Raw genomic sequence first — 20100 nt, 5'->3', positions numbered from 1 at the left:
GGCCATTTCTTATAGGGGACGTCCCATACAGTATGCACACCTCATATCAAAACATTTTACTGCAGCATTTTAGAGTTTTGTCACATTTTACTAATTCAGAGGCCTATAAACACCTCATTTCTAATCAGTAGAAAAAAACTAATGGCCATTTCTTATAGGGGACGTCCCATACAGTATGCACACCTCATATCAAAACATTTTACTGTAGCATTTTGGAGATATGTCACATTTTACTATTTTAGAGGCCTATAAAGACCTCATTTCTAATCAGTAGAAAAAACTAATGGTCAGTCCTTATAAGGGACACCCCATACAGTATGTACACCTCATATCAAAACATTTTACTGCAGCATTTTGGAGTTATGTCACATTTTACTACTTTAGAGGCCTATAAACACCTCATTTCTAATAAGTAGAAAAAACTAATGGCCATTTTTTTACAGGGGACATCCCATACAGTATGTACACCTCATATCAAACCATTTTACTGTAGCATTTTGGAGATATGTCACATTTTACTATTTTAGAGGCCTATAAAGACCTCATTTCTAATAAGTAGAAAAAACGAATGGCCATTTCTTATAGGGGACACCCCATACAGTACGCACACCTCATATCAAAACATTTTACTGTAGCATTTTGGAGATATGTCACATTTTACTATTTTAGAGGCCTATAAAGACCTCATTTCTAATAAGTAGAAAAAACGAATGGCCATTTCTTATAGGGGACGTCCCATACAGTACGCACACCTCATATCAAAACATTTTACTGTAGCGTTTTGGAGATATGTCACATTTTACTATCAGAGGCCTAAAGACCTCATTTCTAATAAGTAGAAAAAACTAATGGTCAGTCCTTATAGGGGACGTCCCATACGGTATGCACACCTCATATCAAAACATTTTACTGCAGCATTTTGGAGTTATGTCACATTTTGCTACTTTAGAGGCATATAAAGACCTCATTTCTAATAAGTAGAAAAAACGAATGGCCATTTCTTATAGGGGACGTCCCATATAGTATGTACACCTCATATCAAAACATTTTACTGCAGCATTTTGGAGTTATGTCACATTTTGCTACTTTAGAGGCCTATAAAGACCTCATTTCTAATAAGTAGAAAAAACGAATGGCCATTTCTTATTGGGGACGTCCCATACAGTATGTACACCTCATATCAAAACATTTTACTGTAGCATTTTGGAGATATGTCACATTTTACTATTTTAGAGGTCTATAAAGACCTCATTAGTAAAAAGTAGAAAAAACTAATGGCCATTTCTTATAGGGGACACCCCATACAATATGCACACCTCATATCAAAACATTTTACTGCAGCGTTTTGGAGTTATGTCACATTTTACAACTTTAGAGGCCTATAAAGATCTCATTTCTAATAAGTAGAAAAAACGAATGGCCATTTCTTATAGGGGACGTCCCATACAATATGCACACCTCATATCAAAGCATTTTACTGCAGCATTTTGGAGTTATGTCACATTTTACTACTTTAGAGGCCTATGAAGTTTTCATTTATAATAAGTAGAAAAAACTAATGGCCATTTCTTATAGGGGACATCCCATACAGTATACACACCTCATAACTCCAAAATGCTACAGTAAAATGTTTTGATATGAGGTGTGTATACTGTATGGGATGTCCCCTATAAGAAATGGCCATTAGTTTTTTCTACTTATTATAAATGAGAACTTCATAGGCCTCTAAAGTAGTAAAATGTGACATAACTCCAAAATGCTGCAGTAAAATGCTTTGATATGAGGTGTGCATATTGTATGGGACGTCCCCTATAAGAAATGGCCATTAGTTTTTTCTACTTATTAGAAATGAGGTCTTTATAGGCCTCTAAAGTAGCAAAATGTGACATAACTCCAAAATGCTACAGTAAAATGTTTTGATATGTCACATTTTGCTACTTTAGAGGCCTATAAAGACCTCATTTCTAATAAGTAGAAAAAACGAATGGCCATTTCTTATTGGGGACGTCCCATACAGTATGTACACCTCATATCAAAACATTTTACTGTAGCATTTTGGAGATATGTCACATTTTACTATTTTAGAGGTCTATAAAGACCTCATTAGTAAAAAGTAGAAACAACTAATGGCCATTTCTTATAGGGGACGTCCCATACAGTATGCATACCTCATATCAAACCATTTTACTGTAGCATTTTGGAGTTATGTCACTACTTTAGAGGCCTATAAAGTTCTCATTTCTAAAAAGTAGAAAAAAAACTGATGGCCATTTCTTATAGGGGACGTCCCATACAGTATACACGCCTCATATCAAAACATTTTACTGTAGCATTTTGGAGTCATTTCACATTTTGCTACTTTAGAGGCCTGTAAAGACCTAATTTCTAATAAGTAGAAAAAACGAATGGCCATTTCTTATAGGGGACATCCCATACAGTATGCATACCTCATATCAAAACATTTTACTGTAGCATTTTGGAGATATGTCACATTTTACTATCAGAGGCCTATAAAGACCTCATTTCTAATAAGTAGAAAAAACTAATGGTCAGTCCTTATAGGGGACGTCCCATACGTTATGCACACCTCATATCAAAACATTTTACTGTAGCATTTTGGAGATATGTCATATTTTACTACTTCAGTTGCCTATAAACACCTCATTTCTAATTAGTAGCAAAAAGTAATGGTCAGTTCTTATAGGGGACGTCCCATACAATATGCATACCTCATATCAAAGAATTTTACTGCAGCATTTTGGAGTCATGTCACATTTTACTAATTCAGAGGCCTATAAACACCTCATTTCTAATAAGTAGAAAAAACTAATGGTCAGCTATTATATGGGACGTCCCATATAGTATGCACACCTCATATCAAAGCATTTTACTGTAGCGTTTTGGAGTTTTGTCACATTTTACTACTTTAGAGGCCTATAAAGACCTTATTTCTAATAAGTAGAAAAAACTAATGGTCAGTTCTTATAGGGGACGTCCCATACAGTATGCACACCTCATATCAAAACATTTTACTGTAGCATTTTGGAGATATGTTACATTTTACTATTTTAGAGGTCTATAAAGACCTCATTAGTAAAAAGTAGAAACAACTAATGGCCATTTCTTATAGGGGACGTCCCATACAGTATGCATACCTCATATCAAACCATTTTACTGTAGCATTTTGGAGTTATGTCACTACTTTAGAGGCCTATAAAGTTCTCATTTCTAAAAAGTAGAAAAAACTGATGGCCATTTCTTATAGGGGACGTCCCATACAGTATACACGCCTCATATCAAAACATTTTACTGTAGCATTTTGGAGTCATGTCACATTTTGCTACTTTAGAGGCCTGTAAAGACCTAATTTCTAATAAGTAGAAAAAACTAATGGCCATTTCTTATAGGGGACGTCCCATACAGTATGCATTCCTCATATCAAACCATTTTACTGTAGCATTTTGGAGATATGTCACATTTTACTACTTCAGAGGCCTATAAAGACCTCATTTCTAATAAGTAGAGAAAACTAATGGTCAGTTCTTATAGGGGACATCCCATACAGTATGCACACATCATATCAAAACATTTTACTACAGCATTTTGGAGTTTTGTCACATTTGACTACTTTAGAGGCCTAGAAAGACCTCATTTCTAATAAGTAGAAAAAAAGAATGGCCATTTCTTATAGGGGACGTCCCATACAGTATGCACGCCTCATATCAAAACATTTTACGGCAGCAATTTGGAGTTACTTCACATTTTACTACTTCAGAGGCCTATAAACACCTCATTTCTAATAAGTAGAAAAAACTAACGATCAGATCTTATTGGGGACGTCCCATACAATATGCACACCTCATATCAAAGCATTTTACTGCAGCATTTTGGAGTTATGTCACATTTTACTACTTCAGAGGCCTATAAAGACCTTATTTCTAATAAGTAGAGGTCAGTTCTTATAGGGGACGTCCCATACAGTATGCACACCTCATATCAAAACATTTTACTGCAGCAATTTGGAGTTACTTCACATTTTACTACTTCAGAAGCCTATAAAGACCTCATTTGTGACCCTGGATCACAAAACCAGTCTTATGTTGCACGGGTATATTTGTGGCAATAGCCAACAAAACATTGTATGGGTCAAAATTATAGATTTTTCTTTTATGTCAAAAATCATATTAAGTAAAGATCATGTTCCATGAAGATATTTTGTAAATTTCCCACCTTAAATATATAAAACATTTATTTTTGTGAATGGATGCAGCACTATCGCCAATAGAAATGGACAACTTTAAAGGCGATTTTCTCAATATTCCGATTTTTTTGCACCCTCAGATTCCAGATTTTCAAATAGTTGTTTCTCGGACAAATATTGTCCTATCCTAATAAACCATACATCAATGGAAAGATTGTGTATTCAGCTTTCAGATGATGTATAAATCTCAATTTTAGAAAAAATACACATAAGACTGGTTTTGTGGTCCAGGGTCACATTTCTAAAAAGTAGAAAAAAGTAATGGTCAGTTCTTATAGGGGACGTCCCATATAGTATGCATACCTCATATCAAAGCATTTTATTGCAGCATTTTGGAGTTATGTCGAATTAGACTATTTTAGAGGCCTATAAATACCTCATTTCTAATAAGTAGAAAAAAGTAATGGTCAGTTTTTACAGGGGACGTCCCATACAGTATGCACACCTCATATAAAACCATTTTACTGTGGCGTTTTGGAGGTATGTCACATTTTACTACTTCAGAGGCCTAGAAAGACCGAATTTCTAATAAGTAGATAAAACTAATGGTCAGTTCTAATTGGGGACGTCCCATATAGTGTGCATACCTCATATCAAAACATTTTACTGCAGCATTTTGGAGTTATGTCACATTTTACTACTTCAGAGGCTTATAAAGACCTCATTTTAAATAAGTAGAAATTCAGAATTTGTGGAGTGGTTGCTGGCATCTTGTGAATGCTTGTGACGCCACTCACCGTCGTAACTGTGGACAACAACGCCAGTCCCACTCACAACCCAGTTCCCAGCCAAGATCACCCAGACTGTGAGGATCAGCAGCATGAGCCCACCGAAAGCAGCGAGAATGAATTCACTTGTCCCGTCCAACCTCCCTCTCCCACCACCTCTCCAAACCACTTGTAATAAATGTGTATGTTTCCTCAGTATCTGTATGTTTCTGCAGTCCCAAGACACTCCTGCCACCCAGTCATCTCCTCCTCCCATTTGTCCCGCAGTGCATCTCAGCCTCCTCTCAGTGGCACGGCTACATCTTGGGCCTGCTGGGAGCCATCTCCTCCTGGGAGTGTGGAGACTGTGGCTCCGCCTCCAGCCTCTGAGTGCACCGCCTCCACTCCACCTCTACCCATCGCCCTGGCTCCTGTGCTCTTACCACCCTCCACTCCAACGTGAACCATTGGCCATTCGGCCTCGCCGGGCTACGTCGGCTCCACTTGGGTTGGTCATCGCACCACTTTTGCCATGGACTTGTGGCCCATTTGTTGCCCTGTGGCCCTCCACCTCTTCAGCTTTGGCTAGCCCCGCACTCCCTCAGGCTCCACCTTCACATATGGTCGCTCCAGCTCAGCCTCTAACCTCAGGATCCCTGCTTCCACCTCAGGGGGTCGTCGCTGCGGCCCAGCCACGGTCGCATAGGTCTTTGTGTCTCACTGCCTCATGGCTTCTCTGGCTACGCGGTGTGCTCCACATCCATCACTGTCGTCACCACCGGCAGTCCCCATGGTGGCGTCTGGACTCTTCACTCCATGGCTACTGCCTCCTGCGTCGCCGCCATGGGAGGCAGTCCTGGCTGTGGTCTAATTATTGGAAATGAGGTCTTTATACACCTCTAAGGTAGTAAAATGTTAAATAACTCAAAAATGCTGCATTAAAATGCTTTGATATGAGGTGTGCATACTGTATGGGACGTCCCCTGTAAAAACTGACCATTACTTTTTTCTACTTATTAGAAATTAGGTTTTTATAGGCCTCTAAAGTAGTAAAATTTGACATAACTCCAAAATGCTGCAGTAAAATAGTTTGATATGAGGTGTGCATACCGTATGGGACGTCCCCTATAAGAACTGACCATTAGTTTTTTCTACTTATTAGAAATGAGGTCTTTATAGGCCTCTGAAGTAGTCAAATGTTACAAAACTCCAAAATGCTGCTGTAAAATGTATTGATATGAGGTGTGCATACTGTATGGGACGTCCCCAATAAGAAATGGCCATTAGTTTTTTCTACTTATTAGAAATTAGGTTTTTATAGGCCTCTAAAGTAGTAAAATGTGACAAAACTCCAAAACGCTACAGTGAAATGCTTTGATATGAGGTGTGCATACTGTATGGGACGTCCCCTGTAAAAAACTGACCATTACTTTTTTCTACTTATTAGAAATTAGGTTTTTATAGGCCTCTAAAGTAATAAAATGTGACAAAACTCCAAAACGCTACAGTAAAATGCTTTGATATGAGGTGTGCATACCGTATGGGACGTCCCCTATAAGAACTGACCATTATTTTTTTCTACTTATTAGAAATGAGGTGTTTATGGGCCTCTGAAGTAGTAAAATGTGACAAAACTCCAAAATGCTACAGTAAAATGTTTTGATATGATGTGTGCATACCGTATGGGACGTCCCCTATAAGAACTGACCATTAGTTTTTTCTACTTATTAGAAATGAGGTCTTTATAGGCCTCTAAAGTAGTAAAATGTGACAAAACTCCAAAACGCTACAGTAAAATGCTTTGATATAAGGTGTGCATACTGTATGGGACGTCCCCTATAAGAACTGACCATTAGTTTTTCTACTTATTAGAAATGAGGTCTTTATAGGCCTCTAAAGTAGTAAAATGTGACAAAACTCCAAAACGCTACAGTAAAATGCTTTGATATGAGGTGTGCATACTGTATGGGACGTCCCCTATAAGAACTGACCATTAGTTTTTTCTACCTATTAGAAATGAGGTGTTTATGGGCCTCTGAAGTTGTAAAATTTGACAAAACTCCAAAATGCTGCAGTAAAATGCTTTGATATGAGGTGTGCATACCGTATGGGACGTCCCCTATAAGAACTAACCATTAGTTTTTTCTACTTATTAGAAATTAGGTGTTTATGGGCCTCTGAAGTAGTAAAATGTGACAAAACTCCAAAACGCTACAGTAAAATGCTTTGATATGAGGTGTGCATACCGTATGGGACGTCCCCTATAAGAACTGACCATTAGTTTTTTCTACTTATTAGAAATGAGGTGTTTATGGGCCTCTGAAGTAGTAAAATGTGAAATAACTCCAAAATGCTGCAGTAAAATGCTTTGATATGAGGTGTGCATACTGTATGGGACGTCCCCTATAAGAACTGACCATTAGTTTTTTTCTACTTATTAGAAATGAGGTCTTTATAGGCCTCTGAAGTAGTAAAATGTTACAAAACTCCAAAATGCTGCAGTAAAATGTATTGATATGAGGTGTGCATACTGTATGGGACGTCCCCTATAAGAACTGACCATTAGTTTTTTCTACTTATTAGAAATAAGGTCTTTATAGGCCTCTAAAGTAATAAAATGTGACAAAACTCCAAAACGCTACAGTAAAATGCTTTTATATGAGGTGTGCATACTGTATGGGACGTCCCCTATAAGAACTGACCATTAGTTTTTTCTACTTATTAGAAATGAGGTGTTTATGGGCCTCTGAAGTTGTAAAATTTGACAAAACTCCAAAATGCTGCAGTAAAATGTTTTGATATGAGGTGTGCATACCGTATGGGACGTCCCCTGTAAAAACTGACCATTACTTTTTTCTACTTATTAGAAATTAGGTTTTTATAGGCCTCTAAAGTAGTAAAATGTGACAAAACTCCAAAACGCTACAGTAAAATGCTTTGATATGAGGTGTGCATACCGTATGGGACATCCCCTATAATAACTGACCATTCGTTTTTTCTACTTATTAGAAATAAGGTGTTTATGGGCCTCTGAAGTAGTAAAATGTGACATAACTCCAAAATGCTACAGTAAAATGTTTTGATATGAGGTGTGCATACCGTATGGGACGTCCCCTATAAGAACTGACCATTAGTTTTTTCTACTTATTAGAAATGAGGTCTTTATAGGCCTCTAAAGTAGTAAAATGGGAAATAACTCCAAAATGCTGCAGTAAAATGCTTTGATATGAGGTGTGCATACTGTATGGGACGTCCCCTGTAAAAACTGACCATTAGTTTTTTCTACTTATTAGAAATTAGGTTTTTATAGGCCTCTAAAGTAGTAAAATGTGACAACTCCAAAACGCTACAGTAAAATGCTTTGATATGAGGTGTGCATACCGTATGGGACGTCCCCTATAAGAACTGACCATTATTTTTTTCTACTTATTAGAAATGAGGTGTTTATGGGCCTCTGAAGTAGTAAAATGTGACACAACTCCAAAATGCTGCAGTAAAATGCTTTGATATGAGGTTTGCATACCGTATGGGACGTCCCCTATAAGAACTGACCATTAGTTTTTTCTACTTATTAGAAATTAGGTCTTTATAGGCCTCTGAAGTAGTAAAATGTGACAAAACTCCCAAATGCTGCAGTAAAATGCTTTGATATGAGGTGTGCATACCGTATGGGACGTCCCCTATAAGAACTGACCATTAGTTTTTTCTACTTATTAGAAATGAGGTGTTTATGGGCCTCTGAAGTAGTAAAATGTGACAAAACTCCAAAACGCTACAGTAAAATGTTTTGATATGAGGTGTGCATACCGTATGGGACGTCCCCTATAAGAACTGACCATTAGTTTTTTCTACTTATTAGAAATGAGGTGTTTATGGGCCTCTGAAGTAGTAAAATGTGAAATAACTCCAAAATGCTGCAGTAAAATGCTTTGATATGAGGTGTGCATACTGTATGGGACGTCCCCTATAAGAACTGACCATTAGTTTTTTCTACTTATTAGAAATTAGGTCTTTATAGGCCTCTGAAGTAGTAAAATGTTACAAAACTCCAAAATGCTGCAGTAAAATGTATTGATATGAGGTGTGCATACTGTATGGGACGTCCCCTATAAGAAATGGCCATTAGTTTTTTTACTACTTATTAGAAATTAGGTTTTTATAGGCCTCTAAAGTAGTAAAATGTGACAAAACTCCAAAACGCTACAGTAAAATGCTTTGATATGAGGTGTGCATACTGTATGGGACGTCCCCTATAAGAACTGACCATTAGTTTTTTCTACTTATTAGAAATGAGGTCTTTATAGGCCTCTGAAGTAGTAAAATGTTACAAAACTCCAAAATGCTACAGTAAAATGCTTTGATATGAGTCGTGTATACTGTATGGGACGTCCCCTATAAGAAATGGCCATTAGTTTTTTCTACTTATTAGAAATAAGGTCTTTATAGGCCTCTGAAGTAGTAAAATGTGAAATAACTCCAAAATGCTGCAGTAAAATGTTTTGATATGAGGCGTGCATACTGTATGGGGTGTCCCCTATAAGAAATGGCCATTAGTTTTTTCTACTTATTAGAAATGAGGTCTTCAAAGGCCTCTAAAGTAGTAAAATGTGACAAAACTCCAAAACGCTACAGTAAAATGCTTTGATATGAGGTGTGCATACTGTATGGGACGTCCCCTATAAGAACTGACCATTAGTTTTTTCTACCTATTAGAAATGAGGTGTTTATGGGCCTCTGAAGTTGTAAAATTTGACAAAACTCCAAAATGCTGCTGTAAAATGTTTTGATATGAGGCGTGCATACTGCATGGGACGTCCCCTATAAGAACTTACCATTCGTTTTTTTCTACTTATTAGAAATAAGGTCTTTATGTGCCTCTGGAGTAGTAAAATGTGAAATAACTCCAAAATGCTGCAGTAAAATGTTTTGATATGAGGTGTGCATACTGTATGGGACGTCCCCTATAAGAAAGGGCCATTACTTTTTTCTACTTATTAGAAATGAGGTCCTTATAGGCCTCTGAAGTAGTAAAATGTGAAATAACTCCAAAATGCTGCAGTAAAATATTTTGATATGAGGTGTGCATACTGTATGGGACGTCCCCTATAAGAACTGACCATTAGTTTTTTCTACTTATTTGAAATAAGGTCTTTATAGGTCTCTGAAGTAGTAAAATGTGACAAAACTCCAAAATGCTGCAGTAAAATGTTTTGATATGAGGTGTGCATACCGTATGGGACGTCCCCTATAAGAAATGGCCATTAGTTTTTTCTACTTATTAGAAATGAGGTCTTTATAGGCCTCTAAAGTAGTAAAATGTGACAAAACTCCAAAACGCTACAGTAAAATGCTTTGATATAAGGTGTGCATACTGTATGGGACGTCCCCTATAAGAACTGACCATTAGTTTTTTCTACTTATTAGAAATGAGGTCTTTATAGGCCTCTAAAGTAGTAAAATGTGACAAAACTCCAAAACGCTACAGTAAAATGCTTTGATATAAGGTGTGCATACTGTATGGGACGTCCCCTATAAGAACTGACCATTAGTTTTTTCTACTTATTAGAAATGAGGTCTTTATAGGCCTCTGAAGTCGAATAAATTGACGTATCTCCAAAATGCTACAGTAAAATGTGACATTGAATTTCAGAAACTTTTAATGTAGTAAAAAATATATATGAAAACAAAAAAGATGTATTTAGAAAGAATGTATACTTTATTTTACTGCTTTTTTTTGCAAATAATTATGTTGTAAACCTCTACATAAAAATTCTCTAGATGTGACCTATAAAGAAAAAAAAAACATAAGTCAAAGAAATACACAACTTGCAAAGACAACATGAGTGTAAATTAAAAGGATAACAGAGTAAAGTACAAAAACTCTCAAAATACGGCATCTTATTATATCGTCTCTCACAGATAGATAGATAGATAGATAGATAGATAGATAGATAGATGAAGAAAAAGATAGAAAAAAGAAAAAAGAAAGAAAGAGAGAGAGAGAAAAGAAAGAAAAAAGACAGATAGATAGATAGATAGATAGATAGATAGATAGAAAAAGAAAAAAGAAAGAGAGAGAATAAAAAGATAGAAAAAAGAAGACAAAAAGAAAAGAGAAAGAGAAAAAAAGAAAGAGAAAAAAAGAAAGAAAAAGATAGATAGATAAGAAAAAGATAGAAAAAAGAAAGAAAGAAAGAAAGAGAGAGAGAGAGAAAAGAAAGAAAAAAGATAGATAGATAGATAGATAGAAAAACAAAAAAGAAAGAGAAAGAGAAAAAAAGAAAAAAGATAAAGAGAGAGAGAGAGAGAGAGAGAGAGAGAGAGAGAGAGAGAGAGATCTGGGCAACTCAAGCGCTCTGAAAGCGCGTTCTCTCTGCTGTTACTGAAATTACCGTATTCACAGTAATAGGCGCACACGTTTTTTTTTTTTGGCGGCTGGCTTGACCGTGTATTTTCAAACCACGGCTGGCTTGACCGCAGTTTATAGGGGACGTCCCATACAGTATGCACACCTCATATCAAAGCATTTTACTGTAGCGTTTTTGAGTTTTGTCACATTTTACTACTTTAGAGGCCTATAAAGACCTCATTTCTAATAAGTAGAAAAACTAATGGTCAGTTCTTATAGGGGACGTCCCATACAGTATGCACACCTTATATCAAAGCATTTTACTGTAGCGTTTTGGAGTTTTGTCACATTTTACTACTTTAGAGGCCTATAAAGACCTCATTTCTAATAAGTAGAAAAAACTAATGGTCAGTTCTTATAGGGGACGTCCCATACGGTATGCACACATCATATCAAAACATTTTACTGTAGCATTTTGGAGTTTTGTCACATTTTACTACTTCAGAGGCCCATAAACACCTCATTTCTAATAAGTAGAAAAAAATAATGGTCAGTTCTTATAGGGGACGTCCCATACGGTATGCACACCTCATATCAAAGCATTTTACTGTAGCGTTTTGGAGTTTTGTCACATTTTATTACTTTAGAGGCCTATAAAAACCTAATTTCTAATAAGTAGAAAAAAGTAATGGTCAGTGTTTTACAGGGGACGTCCCATACAGTATGCACACCTCATATCAAAGCATTTCACTGTAGCGTTTTGGAGTTTTGTCACATTTTACTACTTTAGAGGCCTATAAAAACCTAATTTCTAATAAGTAGAAAAAACTAATGGCCATTTCTTATTGGGGACGTCCCATACAGTATGCACACCTCATATCAATACATTTTACAGCAGCATTTTGGAGTTTTGTAACATTTGACTACTTCAGAGGCCTATAAAGACCTCATTTCTAATAAGTAGAAAAAACTAATGGTCAGTTCTTATAGGGGACGTCCCATACGGTATGCACACCTCATATCAAACTACACTGTAAAAAATGTCCGTAAAATTAACTTTGAAATGCTGTAAAATAGCTACATGGAAATACTGTAAATGAGAATACAATTGAACATTGTTAACTTAACAATAATATGTTGTAAATTAAATGAAACATTGTTAACTTAACAGTAATATTTTGTAAACAAGTAAATCAAATATATCTGTTAATTTTACAGTAAAACTATGATTATAAAAACATATATTTTTGTAGAAATTATCTATTTCTGTAAATTGTACAGACTAAAATTGTATATTCAATTACAGTACAGTTTAAAAGACAAGAGCATAATGTTAAAATGTAAAAACAAATATTGCATCACAATAAGTGTAATTGTCAAAACATTTGGTAACTAAATACAATTTTATGAAGTTTAGTGACAACATGTTACAATGTTTACATTGTACAATGACTGGTAGGATACAGTTTTTATTATTGCTTGACAAAAATTTCAAGATTTCAATTCCATTCTTGTGATTTGATTCCGATTTTGATTCAATATTGACTAATTTGGATACATGTTTATTTACAATTTTATTGATTTTGCTGTAAACATAGAGGGTCCAATCTGCTGGTATTATTAAAGGTTAAAAATTAAATTAAATATAATGCAGTTTTTGTTATAATAACAATTATTTAATGACATAAGAAAAATATAATAAATATGTAATATAGTGCTCAGCAAAATCTCCTCTCTAGCTATTTTTTCTATTCAATTAACATGGACATTAAATGGCTTTCCTGAGGTAAATGTAACGTTATGTGACATAATTGTTCTCCTGCTATTATATATTGACCTCTTTCCGTGGTTGAAAAACACTAATTGGTCGATATTATGTATAGCCTACTTTCGGTAAGTTGTACTGCATCTTTAAATAAAAGAGTAACAGATGATCGGTTCACGTGCACTTGAACTGAGGAGGCGCTCAGCGATCTGGCACGTCACATTTACAAGCGCCAAACGTATTTTTGTCTGAATTTCGTAATAAAATTGACGGAATCTAAGAGCTGAGAATTAGTTTAATATTAAAAGTACCTCCTTGCTCCGCAATTTTTCTGTGCGTGAGAAAATGGATGTGTGGCGTGAGAGCGTGTGCAAAGTGTCAATTGCGTGAGTCTCACGCTCAATGCGTGAGAGTTGCCAGCCCTGGTATCATACTGTAAAAGGCATTGCATTGTGGGACTGATTTCTTTCGCGCTCAATTCAGTTCAAATGTGACGCGAGCAGACAGTAGCTATACAGGCGAACTTGATTTGTCAGCGGGATTCAACTGAACAGAATAATCATTCATGTTATCAAGATAAACAGTGTCTGCGAATCTGTGAGCAATTTTTAAGCTTTTGTGAGCTTCGGTTCGTGGTTCAAACAGTTGCCTGTGACGCAGCAGAAAATGGACGACGTTAATGTTAGCTGCTACATGAAGACGGATGGAAGAATTTGTCATTAAAATAATCTAACCTGCGCCTGTGACGATAAGTGGGATTTAGAGTTTGAGAAGATGGAAAACTGTTCAACTGAGTGATACGGTAAGCCAATATTATTTTTTTGTGTGTTCGCATTTCTGCATTGTTTCCACGTAACTTATTTGGTTTGATTTTGCGGTTTACTACCGCGGCCGCGCAAGCAATTCACTCTGTTCCGCCTGTTTACCAGTAACTTCGATATTTCATATAATAGGCAACATTTACCATGTTATTTGCATGACGTGCTTTTATATATATTTTTCGTTTCAGGCTTTGTAATCTGATGACGGTCCAGTGCTAATGTAAATGATTTTAAGTAACTGTTAGTGTTACAGTTATAGTCTATCTATGTGTATGTATAATCTATGTGGTAAAAAATATGCTATCAAATGCTGTCAGTTCTGTGATCGTGCTTTTGTTCCTAATGTTGTTTTCAAATGTAGTATTCCTGATTGCCATGCCATGGTCCTACAACTACTCCCACAATTCAAAGAGAAGTTAGACGGTGTTATCCTTCAAGCAGATAAATAGAGATTATTCAACAAATCTCATTAATCTGTAATATGTTTTATGTTTTGGTTCTGTTGATCATGGTTGTGCTGTCCTTTTTAAAAATTGTTTCAGGAATTTGCAACGCTGATGTCCAGCAATCTACATTTGCCAGAGAGTCCACGCCTTATATTTCTTGGTATGTAAACATTAAAATGGTAATTTAAACCTAAAATGAAAAGCCATAATTTACTCACCCCACTGCAAAATATGTTTTTCTTAATTAGTGTTTTTTTTTTAATTGTTTCCAGTCCAGATATCTAAAATTCTTATTTGAAGAAGCATTTAATAGACAAGTAAAAATTGTCTTGTTTTCTGAAAGAATAAGTCAAAATTAAGTGAGTTTAAGCTTAAAACAAGCAAAATAATATGCCAGTGCGTTTTAGCGTTCTAACCCTAATCAATTTGAATTTTTAGGTGAAAATTTAATTCATATAACTATGAATAGACAACTACATCGAACCACAGTGGAACCCACAATAGTTATTTTAATTATTAATATTATTTATAATTTTTTTATTTATTTTTATTTTTATTACATGTCAATCTCTAAGCAACCAGTGCTGGATATTACGTTTGGAAGGTCAAGGTGTGTGTGGAAAGGATCACAGCCTAACTTCATCACTGGCCTGGCAGCGCTGTTTGCCTCCTCCTATAACTTCAGCTTGCAGTACCAGGAAGAGGCAGCATGCACCCTTGAGTTTGTTCAGAGGTTAGTCATTATCATATTTTCCATTCATATAAACTAGTGCAAAATCAGTTTTTGTGTGTGTTTTTAGTAATTGTTGGTTTGGTGCCCGTGAAAGAGACTGTGAACACATTGAATTCAGGGAGCAGGCTAGGTTACTACAAATGATGGCTGTGCAAATCAGTTTTTGTGAGCTGATCGCCGTCAAAAAAAGTTCAGGAGATATTTCTTAGTGATGGCTGATTTCAACAGTTTCAATATGATAGCATTTTGAAAAAAAAGTGTCTTGAATTTATTGCATTTTTGGGGGGAAATAATCCGTTTTTATAATAGATCTTTGAAAATCCAAATCTGGATTTGACGTTTTTATAACCTAAAGATGCTATGTGAAAGTTTGAAACAGAAAATAGTGGTTTTCATCTTGCCACTTTCTTGGTAAAGAAAACACATTTTTACTCAAATTAATCTAAATGGATTTATCACGTTCTGGGACCAAACTATAATATTCAGAAGTAAACAGTGTAGCTGACATAGTGTTTATATCAGAATGTATATCAGAATGTTTATTTTTAAACCACAACCTTCTTGGGGCTTCTTTGACCGATACAACCCTCTAATGTCAGAATGTTTATTTTTAAACCACAACCTTTTAAAAATGATATATTTAACGATATCTTTAGCATTTCAGCCATCATTTGTAGTAACCTAGCCTGCTCCCTGAATTCAATGCGTTCACAGTCTCTTTCACGGGCACCAAACCAACAATTACTAAAAACACACACAAAAACTGATTTTGCACGGGCATTTTGCACTAGTTAGACTGAATTGTGACTTGTCTTGACAGTATTTATTAAGCTGACTACTGGTATGAGTAGTCAGAACACAAAAGTCTTGAGACAAAACAATGGCAGTCACATATTGTAAGATATGTCAGTGCAAGTTGTTATCAGTTAAATGATTAGTGAAAATTCTGTCATTAATTACTCTCCCTCATGTTGTTCCAAACCTGTAAGACCTTCGTTCATCTTCAGAACACAAATTAAGATATTTTTGATGAAATCTGAGAGGTTTCTGAACCACCCATAGACAGCAACGTCTTTGCAACTTTCAAGGCCCAGAAAGGTAGTAAAAACATTTTTTAAATAATCCATGCAACTACAGTGGTGCAACCTTAATATTATGAAGCGACGAGAATACTTCTTGTGCACAAAAAAACCCCAAATAACGACATTATTCAACAATCTCTTCTTTTTCACGTCATTCTCCTACGCTGTTGACGTAGTGTAAACAGTGTCAAGTCACCTTCATTTATATAGCGCTTTTAACAATATAGATTGTTTCAAAGCAGCTTTACAGTGATAATAGGAAATTACAGTAACATAGATTTTGGGGTTATTTTGCGCACAAAAAGTATTCTCGTCACTTCATAATATTTAGGTTGAATTACTGTAGTTATATGTACTATTTACCGGGGTTTTTTTTTACCACCTTTCTGGGCTTTGACAGTTGCAATGACATTGATGTCAATGGAGGGACAGAAACCTCTCAGATTTCATCAAATATCTTCATTTGTGTTCTGAAAATGAACGAAAGTCTTGAGGGTGAGTAATAATGACATAATTTTCATTTTTGGGTGCAAACATGCATTTTAGTCTGGTAAATGTCATGTTTAACATTATCATGTAGTCGTGTATGCAATAAACATTGCAAGGCTTGCAATTATTCCATTGTTATTATTTCATTGTTTTTTTCTTCTTTCTTTTCTGCCTTTTAGACGCATTCTTGACATCAATCCTGAACGTGGATCAAAACAAAGAAAGGATAAGTAACTTGTAACCAAGTTGTGCAAAAAAAAAGAACACCACTGTAAGCCTACAGGTGTCCTCACTTCTGCGAAAACTTGCAGACTTTGAATGGGATTTCGTTTGCACTTTTATGGACTTCAAAACAGAAACAGCAATTCAGTTCCATTATAAAGCTTGGAAGAGCCAGGACATTTTTTAATAGAACTCCGACTGTATTCGTCTGAAAGAAGAATGTCGTATAGACCTAGGATGACTTGAGGGTGAGTAAATCATGTGCTAGGCTAATTAAAATTTTTGGGTGAACTATTCATTCAAGTGCTAACTGTTACCTGCCTGTTTGATAAGTGTTAAAATTGCATTTTATGTTTAAAAAATTATTTAGCCACCATGTTCACAGAAGGCAATTTTTTGATCTTTGCTTTTAACCAAAATAAATGTTTCAAAACCCAGAAAATGTTGTTTTCTTTTTCCTAGTGTGACTACTTGGTGTAATGGTGTATAACATTACTATGCTACATGGCAATATGGTGCATACAATTGATTTAGAATGGGAGGGGGGACCCCCAACAATGATGGAACATTGTTCGTTAACCATTAATTCATATTTCACATAAATTCAGTGAAATTAAATGGGGTTTTATGTTAAAAAAACAGCAGCTGAATGTAATTCTTACTGAAGGAATGTGTTCATTAACTTTATGGCCATGTCAATGTTGCTGAAATCCATTGTTAAAAATACCAGTTTAAAATGTTAAACTTACATGCTGCTCTGTAAAGGTGATTACAGTTTTAATGTATTTTTTACAGCATTGTTCTGGCAACCAAAGTTGCCAGCATTATTCCGTAAAAACTACAGGATTTTTTTTACAGTGTATTTTACTGCAGCATTTTGGAGTTATGTCAAATTTTACTACTTTAGAGGCCTATAAAAACCTAATTTCTAATAAGTAGAAAAAAGTAATGGTCAGTTTTTACAGGGGACGTCCCATACAGTATGCACACCTCATATCAAAGCATTTTAATGCAGCATTTTTGAGTTATTTAACATTTTACTACCTTAGAGGTGTATAAAGACCTCATTTCCAATAATTAGACCACAGCCAGGACTGCCTCCCATGGCGGCGACGCAGGAGGCAGTAGCCATGGAGTGAAGAGTCCAGACGCCACCATGGGGACTGCCGGTGGTGACGACAGTGATGGATGTGGAGCACACCGCGTAGCCAGAGAAGCCATGAGGCAGTGAGACACAAAGACCTATGCGACCGTGGCTGGGCCGCAGCGACGACCCCCTGAGGTGGAAGCAGGGATCCTGAGGTTAGAGGCTGAGCTGGAGCGACCATATGTGAAGGTGGAGCCTGAGGGAGTGCGGGGCTAGCCAAAGCTGAAGAGGTGGAGGGCCACAGGGCAACAAATGGGCCACAAGTCCATGGCAAAAGTGGTGCGATGACCAACCCAAGTGGAGCCGACGTAGCCCGGCGAGGCCGAATGGCCAATGGTTCACGTTGGAGTGGAGGGTGGTAAGAGCACAGGAGCCAGGGCGATGGGTAGAGGTGGAGTGGAGGCGGTGCACTCAGAGGCTGGAGGCGGAGCAACAGTCTCCACACTCCCAGGAGGAGATGGCTCCCAGCAGGCCCAAGATGTAGCCGTGCCACTGAGAGGAGGCTGAGATGCACTGCGGGACAAATGGGAGGAGGAGATGACTGGGTGGCAGGAGTGTCTTGGGACTGCAGAAACATACAGATACTGAGGAAACATACACATTTATTACAAGTGGTTTGGAGAGGTGGTGGGAGAGGGAGGTTGGACGGGACAAGTGAATTCATTCTCGCTGCTTTCGGTGGGCTCATGCTGCTGATCCTCACAGTCTGGGTGATCTTGGCTGGGAACTGGGTTGTGAGTGGGACTGGCGTTGTTGTCCACAGTTACGACGGTGAGTGGCGTCACAAGCATTCACAAGATGCCAGCAACCACTCCACAAATTCTGAATTTCTACTTATTTAAAATGAGGTCTTTATAAGCCTCTGAAGTAGTAAAATGTGACATAACTCCAAAATGCTGCAGTAAAATGTTTTGATATGAGGTATGCACACTATATGGGACGTCCCCAATTAGAACTGACCATTAGTTTTATCTACTTATTAGAAATTCGGTCTTTCTAGGCCTCTGAAGTAGTAAAATGTGACATACCTCCAAAACGCCACAGTAAAATGGTTTTATATGAGGTGTGCATACTGTATGGGACGTCCCCTGTAAAAACTGACCATTACTTTTTTCTACTTATTAGAAATGAGGTATTTATAGGCCTCTAAAATAGTCTAATTCGACATAACTCCAAAATGCTGCAATAAAATGCTTTGATATGAGGTATGCATACTATATGGGACGTCCCCTATAAGAACTGACCATTACTTTTTTCTACTTTTTAGAAATGTGACCCTGGACCACAAAACCAGTCTTATGTGTATTTTTTCTAAAATTGAGATTTATACATCATCTGAAAGCTGAATACACAATCTTTCCATTGATGTATGGTTTATTAGGATAGGACAATATTTGTCCGAGAAACAACTATTTGAAAATCTGGAATCTGAGGGTGCAAAAAAATCGGAATATTGAGAAAATCGCCTTTAAAGTTGTCCATTTCTATTGGCGATAGTGCTGCATCCATTCACAAAAATAAATGTTTTATATATTTAAGGTGGGAAATTTACAAAATATCTTCATGGAACATGATCTTTACTTAATATGATTTTTGACATAAAAGAAAAATCTATAATTTTGACCCATACAATGTTTTGTTGGCTATTGCCACAAATATACCCGTGCAACATAAGACTGGTTTTGTGATCCAGGGTCACAAATGAGGTCTTTATAGGCTTCTGAAGTAGTAAAATGTGAAGTAACTCCAAATTGCTGCAGTAAAATGTTTTGATATGAGGTGTGCATACTGTATGGGACGTCCCCTATAAGAACTGACCTCTACTTATTAGAAATAAGGTCTTTATAGGCCTCTGAAGTAGTAAAATGTGACATAACTCCAAAATGCTGCAGTAAAATGCTTTGATATGAGGTGTGCATATTGTATGGGACGTCCCCAATAAGATCTGATCGTTAGTTTTTTCTACTTATTAGAAATGAGGTGTTTATAGGCCTCTGAAGTAGTAAAATGTGAAGTAACTCCAAATTGCTGCCGTAAAATGTTTTGATATGAGGCGTGCATACTGTATGGGACGTCCC

At 36.5% G+C, this 20100-nt stretch overlaps 2 long non-coding RNA genes across 2 annotated transcripts in view; both read left to right on the top strand.

Annotated features, from left to right (window-relative positions):
- LOC309478300 overlaps nucleotides 1-20100 on the top strand; it is a 175395-nt gene that overhangs the window by 135464 nt on the left and 19831 nt on the right. The gene's annotated exons all lie outside the window — the stretch shown is intronic.
- On the top strand, nucleotides 13547-16898 carry LOC309478205. The gene is made up of 5 exons (XR_014198855.1): nucleotides 13547-13884; nucleotides 14092-14123; nucleotides 14265-14509; nucleotides 14925-15082; nucleotides 16833-16898. It is a non-coding gene; the product is annotated as an uncharacterized lncRNA (long non-coding RNA).

The sequence above is a fragment of the Leuciscus leuciscus genome, assembly GCF_965113295.1.
Source record: "Leuciscus leuciscus genome assembly, chromosome: 1".
NCBI classification, from domain to species: Eukaryota; Metazoa; Chordata; class Actinopteri; order Cypriniformes; family Leuciscidae; genus Leuciscus; species Leuciscus leuciscus.
This window is presented reverse-complemented; position numbering and strand designations above follow the sequence as displayed.